Genomic DNA, 18,739 nt, shown 5'->3' with positions numbered 1-18,739 from the left:
CAGTGAACAGAAATATCATCAGGCTATGGAGTCTTTTTCCCTTATATTTTTCTGTTGAAATAAAAAAAAATAAAGTTTACACATCCATTCAGTCATTGTGCTAGATTTACTCAAAGAAAAGTCTGTCTAAAATCCCTTGTATTTAAGAAAAGAAATCTGAGTTCATATTCATTCATAACTAAGAAGCCAATCCTGATCTTTAGAAAAAGCTGGAAAAAATAGGAAAATTCTGGACATGATGCAAATTTCTCTGAAAAATAATGTATGATTTATTATCTCTCTCCATCCTTGAAGAAATACACAGACCAGAAAAAGACGTTGAGTTATGCCAGACTTTAATAGCTTTCAAAACCCCTTCTTCAGTTTTACCAGTGAATTCACCTGTACATTATCTCAGACTGAAATTTACATAAAAATAAATGCCTTTCTTTAGATGCAAGAAAGACCAAAGCCTCAATATGGAGGAATAATAACTCAGGGTTTCCTTCCACTTTATCATACTGCTCATCACAAATATTTTTCTGCAATTCTAATATTTCATAACTTAAGCTCCATTAATGGAGCAAAGAAATTATATAGATGATGTATGGAATATTACACAATTTTAAATTGTTTTGATATTTAGTAAGCAGTTAGGATATTTTGAAAAGAAAATTTTTTTTTTCTGAGAAGTGAAACTGCTGGGAAAAGAGTAATGATCTATTGTGATTAATATCTTAATTTTTCATATAGGGCAAAAGTCTACAACTTGTAAAAATATTTTTAAAATTCCAGTTTTTATGACATTCATTTTTAAAATGTATGGTTATTTTAGTATAAAATGCTCAGAAAGAAGAGAATAATGCTTTTAATCTCAGTTCACCCAGTGTATGTTACTGGACTTGAAAAGTGAACCATGATGGCTTTTAAATGAGGGAGAAACCTGGTGAATGTTTCTTTTGTTTTTAAAAGTCTTTTGTAGCTAAGAAAAAAAAGATTTTTTTTCTCCTGATCTAACATTGAATAATCTTTTAAATAAATTTTATATATGCATATAAACACACATTCTTTGTGACAGATATTTAAATACAATTATTCAAGTAGTTAAGCACAGAAACAAAAAGAAATAACCAAGTTATTGTTAGTGTAGCATCATCTAATCTTTCTTCTGCATTATGATACAGAATTTTTTTGTATCTCCACTTTAGAAAGGAACCCTTAATTCCTGTCTCATTTGTTGCACACAGTGGCAGCAAAGGTGGACTGGTATATCTGCCAGCCATCTGTGTTGGCAGTGTTCTCTCCAATATTTAATTAAATATTGCAATTGGAGGGAAAGAAAAAGAGAGATAAATTTTTATGAGTGATCAGCATGCTCACAAATGAAGAGCAGGACCTTAGTTCAAAAGTCTTATCAGAATAAAAACCGAAAAGTCACCGTCTGACAATTAGACTTGCAGTTACCCCATACTCTGCTCTCTTGCTACTCTGACAAGGTTGTAACAAGTTACACGACCTCCATTGTTATAGAAATAAGAATTAAATTTTTAAACAGATATTTAGATGGCAATTTTGATGGCTATGTGTAAGACCTCTGAAAGCCCCATGCCAAAGACCTGGAGAAAGAGAAAAAGTGATCCTGACAAATGAACCATATTTGAGAACCACTGTACAGGGAGAACCCATCAAAAGGGATTTTTGCTTCATGCTCTGGTTTACTCTGCCTGCACTGAGTTGTGTTAGACTAATCCAGAAAGCAGAAAGTGCATGAGGCATGTTTGAACAACACCTAACACGCCTCCTTGTTAGAGGAGCTTGCACATTTCCTTGTATTGGTTTACAGAGGATGTGGCTTAGAAGCAACATTTCCTTATACCACAAGGAAAGCAAAGATGTAGGTTGACCATTTCAGTCATGGGATCAATTGTTTTACCTCGTCCCTGTATCCTTCCATTTTGTAGTGCAAATCAAGAGGCAGACACAATTAAACTCCTCACTTTAAAAAAACTGTTGGTCAATTTACATGTATATCAGGTTCCTTACACACAGACTGTAACTGCTGTTAGCTGTGAGAGTAATAACGTTGAGGCAGCTCCTATGGGGGAAAAATGTTAGCATTCAGCTTTCTAATTATTAACAAGATTAATCTTCTCTCTTGCTGCTTTTAGAATTCCAATCAAACTATTTAAAAATTTAGAACCTGCTCCATGGGAAAAAGAAATCTTAATTGGGCAGGATGTGCAGATTTTCTGCATATAATTGAGAGTTCAGAGTAACTACTCCTCACCAATGTTATTGTGAACTAGGAGAGTTGCTCCTTCCACTTCCCCTCTAATAGAGCAGGAGCAAGACCTGGGTTCAAGTCCCCAAAGAGAATTTGCAAATGTGAGGCGATTAGAGCAATTATCCACAGGATCTGTGTGCACAGCAGTGGTACAAAAACATTTCAGGTTGGATACCTGATTGAAAATGGAACCATTCAAGACTTAAATGTCACAACAGTAGGCAGAGTCATGATAAAGGTCTCAAATCACTTGAGCATATCAGTCATTTACTCCTAGTCTGCTTAAATATAACAGGCATGGTTTTTTTTTTTTTTTTTTTTGAGGACAGTTCCAAATGAAGGTAAATGGGAGTAAACTCTTTTTTTTTTTTTTTTTTTTTTTTTTAAATTAAATATGGAGTTTACACATGAAGCACTCCCTGGAAAGAGTCCATGGAACATACTCTTTTTTTTTGTCCCTCCTTTTCCCCACAAAAGTCCCTGCCAAAGTTTTCTGCTTTGATACCCCAAATCATACAACCACTAATGAGAAGACTGAGTTAGAACCAGTGAATTATTTTTTCCATTACACTGAAATTGGGGGATGAGGAATTTCTTAGAACCACTCACAATACAACTGCAGCAACACTAACCACAAACACCCCCACACTGAGAAATTCACCCTCCACAGACTGTGACAACAGGGAAATCCCTGTCTCCCACGTGGGCTGCCAGGGAATTTTTGCCACTGACTGCAAGGACAGAACTTCAGCCAATAATTATGAGATAATTTCAACATCACCAGCAGCAGGGTTCCATCCTTTCATCAGATCACACAGTGACAGCCCTGCACGTGCCTTTATACATGAGACCATTTTGTGAAAGAGCCAGTGCCCACAGGGGAGATGGGGAAGGGAGTAGGGTTGTTTGTTCTTATAGCAGAATTTCCACTGAGATTTTTGTTAAAAGCTCTATTGCACAGGAAAGACTAAATATTGATTAAAATATTTGAGTTTTATAATGAGGGCTGCAACTCAGAGAGCAGAACAGACAGCACAGCTCTACCAGATGCCTTTTTCTGAAGGCCATCAATGCAAGGGGCTGCTTAATTCGGTTGTAAACCGAGCACATCTTGCTGAAAGTCTGGTTGGGTGGAATGAGTAAGCTCTATACCACAGTTGCCAAAATTTTCCATTCACGACTCCACTCCTATTTGCACTTCCAGGCTTTCTTCCAGATTTCCTAGTTTGGGAAATGCTGCCTTAAGACCTCAAATTAAAAGCATATGTTGAGATTTAGCCTGACCTTCAGAAATGGCAAAGTAGTTGTAGAAGATGATGAGGGGGCGATAGATGGAGGAGCAGGAAGAATCAATAAGAACTCTTCCCCACCCACTAGCAAAATTTTCATTCAAATCACCTTTTTAATTTTTACTCTATTTTCTTTTTTTGAAATTAGTCTTCCAGCATTCTGCTTTGGGTGTGCATTTTTATGTGCCAATTTGTCCATTTCCCATCACCCATTAGTAACTTTTTACCTGTTGGATTAATTTATAAGAGTAAAGGTCTCACTCCTCCAGACAGTCTAAAATCAAAGGTCAAGCAACAGAAAAAGGATTTTTTAGCAATATGTCCCTTTTGGTGACTAGAGAATTCACCCTTCTGAGATCTTTGGAGATCTCACATTTAGAACAGCACTGCTCACTCATTTTATGTTTTCTCTAGCACCAAGGAATGCAGCCATAAGGCAGAAAGCTATGGGAAACTAGGCTTTCTTAATTCTTCTGCTCGGGAAACATGCATTGTTAAGTCACATGGGGCTGGTACCTTCAGGCTAGATGTGACACAAATATGGCAGTGCTGGGTTGGATGCGTGCAGAGCGAAGCCTTAGGGTTCAGTGAGGTCAGTGAAATTAAGAGAGCAGAGCTTGCTGGTCCCACAGTGTCTGTGGCGCCTTTAAGCAGGCACTGGGGAGGCTGATGCATGATTACTCCTTTTGATCCCACTATAAAGAAATCTTCCAGATGAACAGCCTCAAGCCACCAGGAGACAAACTGAACTGGTTTTGATGGTGGCTGCAAAGTGGGGGAATCTCTAAAGGCCCTCTTTTTCTATCTCCACAAAACTCTTGGATGAAAATGTTTCAGAACACGATTTGTGAACACCTCCTCCAGTCTCCTGGTTTCTGCAGCAAATGCCTGTAAAACCAGGTGCTTAGTCTAACATATTTAGTCTTGTCCTTGAAAATTTCATTGAAATCACTAGCATAAGGTGCCTCTAAGTCAGTGAACAGTATGGTATTCTGTATCAGTTTTCATCTTTGGGCTGTTTTTCTATAAAGGCAAAATTTAAATAAAAGAATTAAAATTATGGATTTAAAATTATGCTACATTTTGCACTATGATAAAAACTGCAGACAGTGTAATTTAGCATCACCTGATCTGTGGAAAACCATCTCAAAATAAATGAACATTCATTCTGCAGCTGTTTTGCTCAATAACCATAATAATATAGTTGTTAGACATAAACAGCACACATCAGCTCTGGCAGAGCACAAAAAATAATGCCAAGCTAAGTACCTGATAAGCTTTCACATTCAATGTTTCCATGTAATTCAGAATTTCCCCAATGCAAATGAAAGCAGATGATAGCTGTTGCTTGAGCATGTATGGTGCTCTGGATGAGTAGGGGCTCCCAAGTGATGAGTTTAAGAAAAATTTCTATTTTACCAGTGATTAAATGTCGTCAATTTTCAAGAGGGATAGAATCTCTTTGATGCCTGCAAGTGAGGGGAAAAAGATTATAGACATCATTAAAGAAAGAAGCAAAACAAAAGATTAAGCCTGAGGTTTTCAGGAGAGCCTAGGGGAGATAACTCAGTTCAAAAGCCTCTAATTCCCTTAGGCTTTTATGAAATTCCCAGTCTGAGCATTGCCACACTGGTGACTGCAGTTACTCAACTAAGAAGTGACACTAAGGAAGCTTGAGTAACAGCACTCCATGAGACTCCATATGAAATAAAATTAAACTTGTAACTGCTCATGAGATCTGGCTCCGTTCCCTGCTCCCTACAGGAGCCTTCACACCAACACTCCACAGTCTGGGGATGCACACACACGCACATTTCACCACCTCACTACCACCCCCACTTCTTCAGCTCTTCCTCTTCAGATCCTAATTGAAACATTTCTGGTACTAATTCAAAACTAAGGTTTGCTCCAGATATTGCCTGGCTGCTAAGGGAAACTAAAAATTACAAAACCTCTCAAAAGGGTACATAGGAAGTGTTGACTCTATCTTGTACCAGCTCTGCCTTCACACAAAAGGCATACTGTGTAAGGAGGAGTCCATGGGATCATGGAAGAAGCATCTTTCTGAAAAAAATAGTGAAAAGATATTTCTGATGGATTTAGGCACACCATGATACATTCTACCTTCTATGTCTGTACTGAACAGACCTGCAGTTCAGGTGTGCAGGCTTCAAACAAAAACTGTCCTGTGCAAAACATTCCCAGAAGCTTAGCTTGATCAAGAACCTGTTGGACCTAAAGCAATCTGTTACTTAAATAATCTGTGCATGACAAAGTAAGCTCAACATACAAAAAAAAAAAAAAAAAAAAAAAAATCATGAGGTTTGCTGTGAGTTCATAGGGTGTGCAGGGCAGGTTGGATGTGTGACCATGATATAGAGCCAATCTGCACTTTTGTGGGGAAGGAAAACCAGGATTTCTCTGTAAGGTTAAGTGAAAATATAGATCTTACAAAACTTATGACCATCTGGAAAAGAGAAGTAAATTGATAAAACCCTTGAAAATTTCAAGTTTCAAAAAGTGGACATGTATTTTGAAACAATTAGGTACAGTAGGGTCACAACCGAGGATCAAGGAAAGAATGCATCTTATGGGATCCTTATGGGATCCTTATGGGATCCTAGTACTCCAGGATCCAAAACACCAGAAATATGGCTGGGACATATTACCCAGTTTTTCCTTTCTTCATACCATGAATTTTGCAAATGTCCACCTTCATTACAGATGTTAGAATCCTTACTTAGAACACATTTGGGAACACTTCATGACATCTTTAAATTACTGGGACTTTCCTCCCTTCTAATTTTCCACTGTCTGACTGGGAGGATGAGCCAGTTAGAACCTTTCAACTTGCTTCATTTCTGTGCTGTCATTTTATTAAGTTTTCCAGTATAATCTCCTGCTTTATAGGCACAAGGCATAGCACCTACAGCTGTCAGATGGCTTTCTGCAAGAAATACCAGAGCAACCTGGAACAGTTCATGGCAAATTACAAGAGGATAGGTATGCTGAGGCTGTCATGACCAAATTTTTCACAGGATTTCAATTATGGGTTTGCTTGCTTAGCATGATCCCTGGCATGGCACATAGCTGTTCTTGCCAGGTTACTTACTTGACCATTTTTCTAATTATATTGTGGAAAATGAGTACTTTCAGGTTGGGCCTGTTCTCAGCATATATTTTTCTTTTCCTATGATATTTATTATTTGAAGTATCAAAGGGAAGAAACTAAAACTTAGGTTATCATTCTGTGGGCCATTCTAAGAGAAAAAAATCCTTTGAATTCAGATATGCTGTATTTTCAAGGTACTTCAGTATTTGGCTTTTTTTTTTTTCTTTCACCCTGCTGGTTAAAAAGAAGATTTTTTTTTTTTTTTTGCTTGGAATGGTATTTGTTGAAATACTTTAATTTTTAGCACTTCATTTGTTCTCATTTATAAAAATACAAAACATTGGGAATGTATGTTTGTTTGTTTTTTTCTTCAATAGTTTACATTTTCCTCCTACAAAAATGAAAGTCTTTGAAGTTCTGGCAATAAAAGAAATTAAACATATTCAATTTTTTCTAAAAAATTCATAAAGTAAGTCAATGAGTATAAGAAACAGGGGAACGAACAGCATAATTTTATTATAACCTGTGTGGCTGAAATAGAATATTATCAAGTACTCATGTTCATAATCACAAATAAATAGCATCAAATATGTATGAAGCTTGAACAGGTACTGGCAAATCATTTAGGAGTTTTTGTGCTTGGGACAGACTGAGTGTTGAGACTCTTGCCTCATCATCTGGAAGGAAAATTTCCACACACACCAGAAGGATCAAAACAAAGAATTTGAATGAGGTTCTTACATCAGTAATATTTTTGTAATAACTCATCTCTGTGACATGGATGGTGGGTGTGGATTTTAATTTTTTGAGGGTTATTTTTTGTTGTGGTCTTTTTTTCTTGTTTTTTTTTTTGTAAGGAAGAAGCTTGCACACTGGAATGTGTTCACATGACAGCACTTACATAACCCATACTCTGCTGATGTACTCAGTACAAAAATTGGGAGGAATGAGTGACATGTTTTAACATCATCCCCTCACACACCACAACAAAACAAAACAAAACATGAAGAAAATAAATAAGCCAAGAAATTAATTCACATTTTTTATCCAGGTATGAGTTCTTCCCTAGGCTGGCTTTGGACATGCTCACATGTGGGGTTATGCTCTGGTTGGGTTACAGTTGTGTTCCTTTAGAGCACTGAGTGGTTGAGGAAAGCACAGAGTGCAGCAGAAGCAAGAACTGATCCAGCCCTGAGCCACAGGCAAGGGCAGGGCAGGAGCCTCCTGTGAAAAGCAGTGACAGCTCCCAGTCAAGCAGCAAGTGCTCCTTTTTAGTCTTCTACTGACACCATTAAATTCACCCAAAATTTGCACACTAGGTATGGTTCCCACTTTTGTGATGCTTGACCATGGCGACCCAGGAGAGCACTACCTACCTCTTTTTCTCACATCTGACCTGTATTCTGCATTTATCACTGCAGATTAGAAAAAAAAAATCTCATTTGGACATAACACACTCTCCTACAGTTTTGGTGTTTTTATTATCCTGAGGAATTTCCGAATTGTGATAAATACTCTGAGCTTGCAATTGCAGGCACAAGAAGAGGGCATTAGGGAGGGAAAAGAGAAGAGGAAAAGGAAAGGGAAAAGGGAAAGAAAAAGGGAAAAAAAAGAAAGTAAAAAGAAGAAAAAAAAATGAAAATAAATAGGAAGGGAACGGGGAAGGGGAAAGGCACCATAATGTAAAAATAGCAACCTGGAAAGAGGTCAGTGTATCATTAGCATTCCAGTGGCAAAACATACATGTCATAGAGCTAGCAGACATTTGCTGCAGATATTCTTCCCTCCTCCCCCCATCTCCAAAATGCTGGTCTCTCCAGCTTTCTAAGAGATGTCAAAACAAATGCAGAGGTAAAATTTGCATCTCTTCTCAGGTAATGCAGAGCTTGGTATTCACCCATATTGAGTTCCCTTCTGCAGTTCCACAGGGCACTGTTTTATGTGTGTTTGGAGATTCTGAATAGGTCAGCTACCTGTTAATGGCTTATTAGGATAGTCATCGTTTGAGGTATGAACAAATGAGTAACCCATTTGAGAATATCTATAGTCACTGATACAGAAAATATGAAATATGTCAGAAAGAACGAGATAAATGCACACTTAGAAGAAAAGTAAATTGTAATTAACATCCTAACTTGAGTACATAACCAGATATTAAAGGGTTTGTTTTTGACTGAACATTAATGCCTGAAACAGGTCTGGGAATGAGTTTATTGGCTGCCCTATTCATGATGGTTATTTTATAACTCATGTCTCTACAGCAAACATTTGCAGAATCACACATTTCCAAGGGATGTTATTATTTCAAAGGTGAAGATGGCGTGTTTTGAATAAAATAATGTCAGATTTTTGAGCTATCCAAAGTATCTATAGACTCATATATTTGGTTTATACCTGGATCTCTCCAAGAATTACTTTTTCATATGTTTAAGAAAAACATTAACATTTAATTAAAATGAACTATTTAGAGCTCATAATGTCACAGAAATTTTCTTTTTCCTCTCAAACCGCATCATTATCTTCCAGTATGATTTTAATATTACTTCTATTATTATTATTTCTTAATGGCTCTTATACCTTTCTTTTTTATTTCTGTGTGCTGAGAGTGGAATTTTGCATAAGTTGCATTTTACTTTGGCTGTCAGTGAAATTTGTTTCTATGCAAAGGCCTCATAAGTACAAAGCATATGTTAAACCTCATATGTTGAAGTTCATACAGAATGAGATAGGACTGAGTAAATAACAAAGGGATTTATGAAGTAGACCAAAAGCAAATATCAATATCAATTGATTTGATATCAAATATCAAATGTAAAAATGAATATGATGATCTAAACAGTTTTTTTCTTCAGAAACTAAAAAATACACCAATAAACGCATAGTAAATTTCAGAATAAATATTTCCATGTCAGCTGTTTGTTAAAGAAACTAAGATGCCAAAAGATAATTTATAAGCCTTCTAAATGTCTCCCTTTTATGTGGTAGGATGCTTGCTTGTTCCTTGTTTCTTTACCAAAACAAGTCTCAGCTTTCTGTGTTCAGAACCAAGCTGAAATACCAGTCTGGAGAGTAATTTTTACATTTCTTGATTTTTGCTGCAGGTCTGAGTTCCCAGGCTTGCCCAGCATCAAGCAGAGAGGTTTGGCATTTAAACTGTTCTTGAGCTCATCCAAAACAATGAGGATGAGTTCTGGATGGCTGTAAAACCAGAAGTGTGATGTTCAGGCCACTTACCTTAGGATTTTTAATCTCTTCTCCAAGCTGTGCTTAATTCTTTCTGTACTCTGGAAAGATATTAAACCCAAACAAACCCGAATGAATGAAACACATTTTTCCAGATCAGTGTGACATAGGGGCTGGGCTCTGCTGAGCAAGTATTATGGGATACTTTAGTTTTGGCTCCTTACAGGTGGATCTGAACCTTGGTCTTGCATTGCTCTGTGATTTTTGGCTCCCCTGTTGGTCAAGAATTTGGATTAGTGTCATGCTCAGTGCTGAAGTGAAATCTATACAGGCATGGGATTTGTTTGATAGAATTTCAGTAACTTTGCTTTTTCATTCCTCATTTTGAATCACTGAAGAAACAACCATAGAGGAAATTTTTGTTTAGGTGCACTTGTGTTGAAGGCAAAAATATTTGTTTTCACAAAAAATACAGCTGAACTACCAAGACTGACCAAATGATCCAGTTCAGTCTGTCTTTCATGGAAAGCAAAAGTCATCTGCTGATGACTTTTGTGGGAAGAGAGAGACTGGTCCATTGTCAGAATAAAATAAATGAGAATATCAGTAAAATATATATTCTGTGGAGGAGAGGAGAAAAGGGAAGAAAAAAGGGGAAAAGGACAATATTAAAATGAAAAGGGAAAAAGAAAAAAGAAGAAAATGAAAAAAAGAAAAAAGGGAAGAGAAGAGGAAAGAGGAAACAAGGGAAGTAAGAAGGGAAGGGAAGGGAAGGGAAGGGAAGGGAAGGGAAGGGAAGGGAAGGGAAGGGAAGGGAAGGGAAGGGAAGGGAAGGAAAGGAAAGGAAAGGAAAGGAAAGGAAAGGAAAGGAAAGGAAAGGAAAGGAAAGGAAAGGAAAGGAAAGGAAAGGAAAGGAAAGGAAAGGAAAGGAAAGGAAAGGAAAGGAAAGGAAAGGAAAGGAAAGGAAAGGAAAGGAAAGGAAAGGAAAGGAAAGGAAAGGAAAAGAAAACCCAGAGACCTCAGTTTAGGGGTGAACAGTGTCAGTCTCAGTTGTGAAGAATAAAAGGGCAATACAATGAAATATTTCTAAAATTCCTGCTGAGAGATTTACAGAATAACATTTCCTTCTTTGGGGATTTTCACCAAATGTCGGCTAATTATTCCTGACATTTATTCTGAGGTCCCATAGTGAAGTAACACATGACCAGAAAGGTTTAAGAAACCAATAATATCTGATTTAAAATATTTACTGACTCAAGACTTGGAAGGTGCAGCCAGAGGGTTCCCCCCATACCTGAGAATGTTGCAGCTGTGCTGTTTTATTCATTGGAGACACCAAAGATAGAAACAGGCACTGGATGCTTAAAACCCCCAGTGGAAGCTGCTTACTGTACATGTTCTGCAAACCAGCCTTGAGAACAGTGCTGGCCTATTTTCAGTGCCTCACTCACAGTGTACTGAGTATTTATTGGTTTCTTTTCTGTATACATTCCATGATTCTTCAGCATTTCTTTCATTATTATTTAAGAGAACATGAGAGAACTCTGTTAAGTAGACCATTGATTTTGATATTTATCTTTTTTCCTTGAAATATACATGTCTTTAAGAAAAGAAAAAGGATCATATTATTGGTCAGTGACATTTTCTTACATAATCAACATATTGGTTAGCAAAATTGTCTAATTTAATAAACATAAACAAAAACCCAGTCCTGTGACTTACATTCATGTGCTCACCCATTGGTTTTGCCAGAAATCCATGTAAGGAGATCCATTATTTCAATACAGAGAGAACAAAGAAGTCTCAGCAGTCAGGGACACAAGCAGTGAAAGAAACCCTGGACTGGAGTATTCACAGCTTCAAAAAACAAAAATTTTTATTTTTTCTCTTTTTTTCATTTTTTCTTAAATTTTTAAAATATGTGTCAGACTCAACTTGCACATGATGTAGGTTTAATCAAAAAGTGTAGTAGTATTAGTGAGGAGTAATTAAGCTTATTTCTCTTGATAGCACACTGTAGAGACAAACAAGTGTAGGATATGTTTGCTGTGCATTTGGAAGGGCGACATCATTTGGCATTCTTCTCAGCAATGCTTCTCTACACTGAAAATGAGAGAATTCCTTCAGGGTGTCTTACTCATAGCCTTTCATCTTGAAAATAATTCATATTAACATGAAACCTTCAATGTTGTTTCACCTACTATTTCTCTTGTATAGGAAGTAATGTACTTGGGAAGTGTAGCCCACTATTGATAAGGTTTCATCAAATATTTCACAAGTCATGGCTATTCTCAGAAATCTTCGGGGAAACTTCTCCCACACTGGAAAATAAAAAAGCAAACAGATAAATAATGATTTTGTGTACAGAAGAGTTTACATTTCATATCTAAACAATCCACCCTTACACAAATATTTACCCAAGCTTTAATCTAATAAATAGTCTCATGGCTGTTCTCCAGTGAAGCAGAGGGCCAGCACCAAGGGTGTCAAGCAATGGAGTGCAATCCAGTGTCTGACACCCTTAAAGTGTTTGTACTTCTTATTACTGTACAAAAAACTTCATTCAACATAAAATTCCTCAAGCACAAAAAGAAATGCGTCCTTAGAAGAAACTGAGTTTTTCTGTTTTCTGGATAAAATCTCATGTGTGTTGGAAGTGTTACTTTCTCTGGAGCCATTTGTGCACTGTACCCTGTACACTCTTCAGCTACTGCTTTAAATGACACTCACGTTCATACTACATACAGCTGGAAGCCCAACAATGCAAACATCACCAAGTTAAATCTATTAATTGGCCTTTGCTTTTGCGGGTTCTAGATGAGACACAGGTCACACAGACATGACAGAGACTTCAAAGACACAAATGATAAAGGTAATTTGGCACTTTTTATGCACCACAGCTTCCAACAAAATGCCTGAACTCCCTACACAGAGCATGGTCTTGAGATGCCACTTAATGTGAAGGATCAGCAGAAGTCCAACTGGCCTTCTGGTCAGGAAAAAGCTGCATAAGCTTTGGAGGACAGCACCAGCAGCAGGTGCTCCTGACATCCTGTTTCCCACAGACTCAGGGTCTGAGGAGTTGCTCTGATGAAGGCTGAAGCGTCCTTTGTTCTGCTGCAGATGGAAAGACTCTGGAACCAGAACTGGCAGAGCTGCACCAGCACAAACCCCTGTGCCGGCCCAACTTTGGTTAAATTACATTGATTACTGCACTAAATATTCTATCACAAGTCAATTTCTATGAGCAGCAAGTGGCTAAAGAACAGTGTCAGCCCTTAACATGTGTTAGGTCATGCTTTAGGGCAACATGAGAAAGAAACAATAAAACACATTTACATATCACCAGTAAGACATTATCACTGTGCACTTCTTAATGTTCCTGTATGCAGGATCTCCCCAGGATTGCTGTCTCCACCTGCTCCCCCCAGACAGTGATGCAGCATGCTCTGTGGATGTTGCAGGCAGTGTTAGTGTTCACTCCAATGTCCTAAGACACTTTGTCAGGCCTAGTCTTGTCCTCTTTGCTCCAGCTGTTCTCATTGTCTTCTTTCAAGGGTTGTAACACCCAGGACTAAATAAGACCATGATCAATTCTTTCTACTGACTAGAAAAAGATTACATCACCTCGTCATTGAACTTTCTAAATATCATATCTCAGGGAATTCTGAAATATATGTTTTTTACATATGAAATAAAATTTTATCCACTTGAATGATAAATCCAACCAGAAGAATGATCTAAAGAATTGAATTTTTTCAGTTAAAATCTGCTCAAAGGAATTATTTGATTCCCCTTTTCTTTATTGAATATGCTAATTGCCAACATACGGAGAAGTAAAATAGGTTTTACACTCTTCTATGTTGCTCTTGGTGTAAGGAAAGCACTCCAACAAGATGATTTCCAGGCAAGATCAGTGAATGACGTGACTTATGAATTAAAAAGAAACCAAAGTGTGCAGAGGTGCCTAGAAGAGGATAATTCCACACATAGACAAACAAATGCTCAGGAACTTCACTTGTGGAGGTTTAGTTCAGATCCAAAAAAGATTTAACAAAGCAGGTGGGAGTTACTTTCCTAAACAATTTCATATATCAGGCTTCAGCTTCTCAGGTGACTGCAGAGACAGACATAAGTGCTTAAGAACTAATTTATTGGACTCTACCTAAAAGGACCCAGGTTCTTAGCCAAACTAAGTTTTTGGCATGGCATAGCTTTGAATTATTTCAGTTAGGTTACTAAAATTTTCAGGACCACACTGAAAATATAAGAAATATAAGAAATATACAGAAATATAAGATTTCTTATCTTTGAGAAAAGTAAAAAAAAAAAAAAAAAGGAAAGTTTTTTTTAAATCTCTACATTATTTTCTTCAACTGAAAAATGTTTTCCTTTGTAACTAAACACATACAAAAAATTTCTGTTGATTGAGAAATTGTTTATGAAAGAATGCAATTACTTTCTTGGCTGCTTATTTAGATTCCTTTTCTCCCTGGCATTGGTATAGGCTTTCCAGGAATTTGAAGATTTAGAGAATATAATTCTGTTTATGGGGTATTTCATTCAGTATTTCTGTTCATCGGTAAATCTTCCCTTTCAGTTTCCTGTGCCTACCATTAATCTCCAATGTACAGCACAGCAGAGAGGGTAGTTAAGCAGCTTACATGAAGGCTAACTGGCTGCATGAACAGTCTGGTGCTTCTTTGACAGCCTGCCTTCCAATTGAATATACAGGATTGTGGCTCATTTCTTAGCAATGCAGAAATTCTTCCCTTTCACCCTCTGAGTATCAGTTTTGTCTAAAACAGCTTATTAAAAAAAAGATTAAAGACATTGGTCTTCAAACTCATTCTTTTTTAAGCAACTCTCTGAAGCAACCTTCACCATGTGCCTGGAGATAAAATATAATCTGCTTTCAAATATTCCATATATTCACTTCATGCATTTTAAGCACTTGGACTATCCAAGTGCACTGCCCTCTGTGAGGAAGTGTGGTGTCAGCTGGATTCTGCATATGCTCCTCTATAATGTTTTCATGATAATGCTAATATACACTTCCTCCTTTTTGTCGTTAGTAAGCTTCCAAATTCCTACTCACAAATCTTGAAAGACATTGTTTTCTTCAGAAGAGCAGAAAGGGATGTGAAAAATAAACAGAGTAAGGATGACCTGTGACATTCCTGGAAAGGGTTGAAACTTCACTTGTGGAAGCGTGATGGGTACATATATGAAAGCTTATATGACTCTTTCCATCAGCAACAAAAATCATGAAGATTTGTTTTCACCTTTCTTTAACCCTCTTGGCAACACTTGCAGGACTTTTCCACATTCCCCTTGCTACCTTCTCTGCTCCTGTGCCTTCCACGAGCTTGGCTGGACAAGCAGCAGCATATGCTGCAGCAGATTTACAACTGCACATGTGCTGACTGTCCAAACATACATGGGTGCTCACTGGCCAGATGGCTGTTCCCTCCTGAAACAAACAAATTACTTCATTGCAAAGCCTCTTCCTTCAAGGAAATGCTGATTAGAGCCATGGCTATCACCAGGAATTCATTCATATAAATGAGAAGGAACTTCTAGTATTTGAGAAAATAAGTTTTTCAGACTTGGTGGACAAAAAAATGGACAAAAACTCCAGGCATGGAAGTGGTACGCAGACAGATGGAGAGTTTTCCTTTCCATCTCCTTTGTGAAAGATATGCCCAGATTTCTCATTGAATCATGAGAAATGGGAAGGGTAGCTAAGTGGAGAGATGTCAGAAAACCTACCTGGATCTGAAGCAGCCTGAAGATTTTTCTATACAGTTGTGTAATACAACTTCTTCTAAGAGCATTCATCACACAAAGCAAGTTCTGAAGGCAAATTTTGCCCAAAGGGAGCAGAGAGAAGATACCTTCCCTGTTGATCAATCACAGCACAGGTTTACAGTTACTCTTCTGATTCAGACCATGTTGAGCTTGGTGGGCTTAACTCTAATAGTAGTGGAAGATTTAAGCAGCATTACTAACAATGGTACTGTGAATAAAAATGTTCTGTTTAAAATGTCAATTTATTGAAAACATTAATCCCCCTTATGTTATTCTAAATGTACAAAAAAAATCAGAGAGCAAGAATTTCTTAGGTTGCTAAAGAGGAGATGAAATTCTGACTTTGCAGTGTTTGTTCTGATGAAGAGGAAAGGAATTTTTATGCCTGTCCTGACAGATGAGATGATCCCTTGCCTGCCTTTAGACATCCATCATGCAGGCGTTTATATCTAAGTTGGTCACTATCAAGATCTTTACAGCTAATGGGAAGAAATAAGCTTGTAAAGGGTTTGGCTGAACTGTTTTATTTGTTTCTTTTAAGATGATACAAACTGAGCTTTAGAATTTCATATTTATCTTCATTGATTAGAAAAGTCACAAAAAATATATTTCAGCCATAAATAATTTTACACTAGATATAAAAAAGCAATCAATGTTTTAATAAAAAAATATTAACCAGGTTATAGTGAAATTTTAATGTTTAGGTTTTTGTTGCTATTGTTGTTGGTTTGGTTTTTTTCCCCAGCAATTTCAATTTCTTTTTTTTTTATACCCAGACTGATTCTGGACATAATCAACATTAGCTAGAACATAGCATTTCCAAAGCAGGAAGAAGAAATTCATATTCTGGTGTTTTCTCTATACTATCTTTCCTATGCAGTATATTTACATCAAGAACAAAAGAAAGCAAATTTAAGCTCTACCTGGGCTTAGCCAAATCATCTATTCACCTCCTCACGCCCAATACTCATCTGCTATTCTCTGTACCTCTCTGTGGTCCCCTGCCAAAAGGAATCCCATTTTGATTTTAGGATGCTTTAATACAGCAATCTTTTGTATAGCATCTGTTTTCATCAGCTCGTTTGGCTTTTCTGCCGTGAGCACTTAGGAAGTGTCTGATGAATGAGCTGCCCAGTGGTACAGTTTCATGGTCCCTCATCAGTGGGGATCTTATTGGTGATTTCAGTGAGCTCACAAATTTAGAGGGGCTTAAGTCTCTGGAGAGGTATTGCTACAGCTCTAATAAGAAGGTGTTGATGGGCTTTTGGCAGCGTTTTACAAGGCTGACTCAAGGTTATCCGCATTCTTTTCCACTGTACTTACAGCATATTATTTGTATTGCCACATTTTTGCTGCTGAAAAAATTATTGAGAATCTTTTTATACTCCAAAGGACAATGCATAATCCTCTTCTGTGTTTTCCCCATTTTAGACTTCCAAGTAATCTTATTTTTCGGGGATCATGACGCACCTTGCTTATGTTCAGAACATTCTCTTTAACTGCCCTTCTTAGAAGAAGAAAATATACTTCTGTTCCTCCTAACCTAGTCTTATCTTGATTTTATTACTGTAAATTAATTATGGGAGAATGATGAGTCATCATGACAAGGTGGCTATAGAAAATTACATTTATTCAAATTAATCTTACATGAAGTTAAGATTCTCTTACACCACAATTTTTCTATGTCCCTTGATGGTTTAATATTTCTTCCCACTTTATTACCTGCAAGTTAAAATGTATTTATTCCTGTCATGTTTAAGAAGAAGTGCGTGCACACATGAAATATGAATCATATGTATGCAAACATTGATCATCAAGCATGCAAGCACAATAAATTCTTTCTTTATATGAGTAGTTGAAAAGATACTCCAACAGTTGGGTATCTGGAGGGGTATTTTATTTAGCTAAAGACAACTGACGAAGCAACTGCACTCTGTTTTACTGCGTTTGTAACTGTCTGCCCACTTGCAACTGTCAATCATTTCATGAAACATCTCTGATCAGCCAAAGACATTGCCCCTGTGTTCCTCTGGAACTTGTAGAATGTGGCAGGTCATGTAGATATATATGAAATGAAATAATTGAAAATAGAGTTATTCAACTAAGAACTCATACGTTGTATCACAAGAGTAACATTTTACTTTTTTTTTTTTTTAAGCTACTGAGCAACAGACTTAGGGGAAAAATAAATAGCTTTATATACTTTAAGGTAATTTGACTGTAATGAGGCAAGCTGATGGGGTGAGGGAGAGAGCTGTAGAGTTTTCGTGCAGCAATCTTTTTGGAGGCATAAGATGCCACAGAAGGCAGATGCTTTTGTTTGAATTGCAGCATGTCGTGCAGATGTACACTGGGCTTTACCAAATGTAATATCTGAAAGAGCTGTCAAAAGCAATAATCCAACCACAAAGCCAACTCTGTAATTTTAAAAATGTTTGCATGTTGCCACTGCTGCCTCATATGATGGCATTAGAAGAGCATGGAATTTGAATTCACTAAAGGTGTTCACATCCCCACAAAGTAGGGATTGTTTCGTGTCGCAGTGGTAGGCTCCCAGAATGCCAAGTCATTTGCACTGCATGAACAGATTGCATAATTATCTGTTGACTTTCTTGAAAAGAGAGTTGGCAGTGCAGTGTGATTAGGTTTTCCAGTGCTGGCAAATGCATAGATGAGGAGGCAGACACATGAGCACCATATCAGTGAATTTTTTAATAATGAGCAGAACCTCTTGGGACAATTTTTTTTAAACATAGGGATGAAACACCTCAGATGTGAGATATTCGTTTGGTTGATTTGACATGTGATGCTAAATTGAATGAATGTGCATGTGGGCTGGGACTACCATGTTGATGAATTAGGTTGGAAAGGTATCCTACTGGCAATCTTCTTGTCTTACTGGAAAAAATTATATTTTTTATAAATCTTTTGGAGTTGTCATCAGAAAAATACGACTGAAATATTTTTAACTAAGGCTTGACAAATTACACAAAAGAATCTGTAATCCTACTTTTTAAGCAAATTTTTTTAATCTCTTCGGCAAGCCCTGAAGCCCTTTGTAGATTCTTGTGCTATCTTTAC

Source organism: Melozone crissalis, unplaced genomic scaffold (genome assembly GCF_028551555.1).
Source record: "Melozone crissalis strain CALT ecotype California unplaced genomic scaffold, PUWL_Pcris_2 ptg000016l_1, whole genome shotgun sequence".
In the NCBI taxonomy this organism is placed as follows: Eukaryota; Metazoa; Chordata; class Aves; order Passeriformes; family Passerellidae; genus Melozone; species Melozone crissalis.
The sequence above is the reverse complement of the archived record's forward strand: the minus strand, read 5'-3'. Positions refer to the sequence as shown.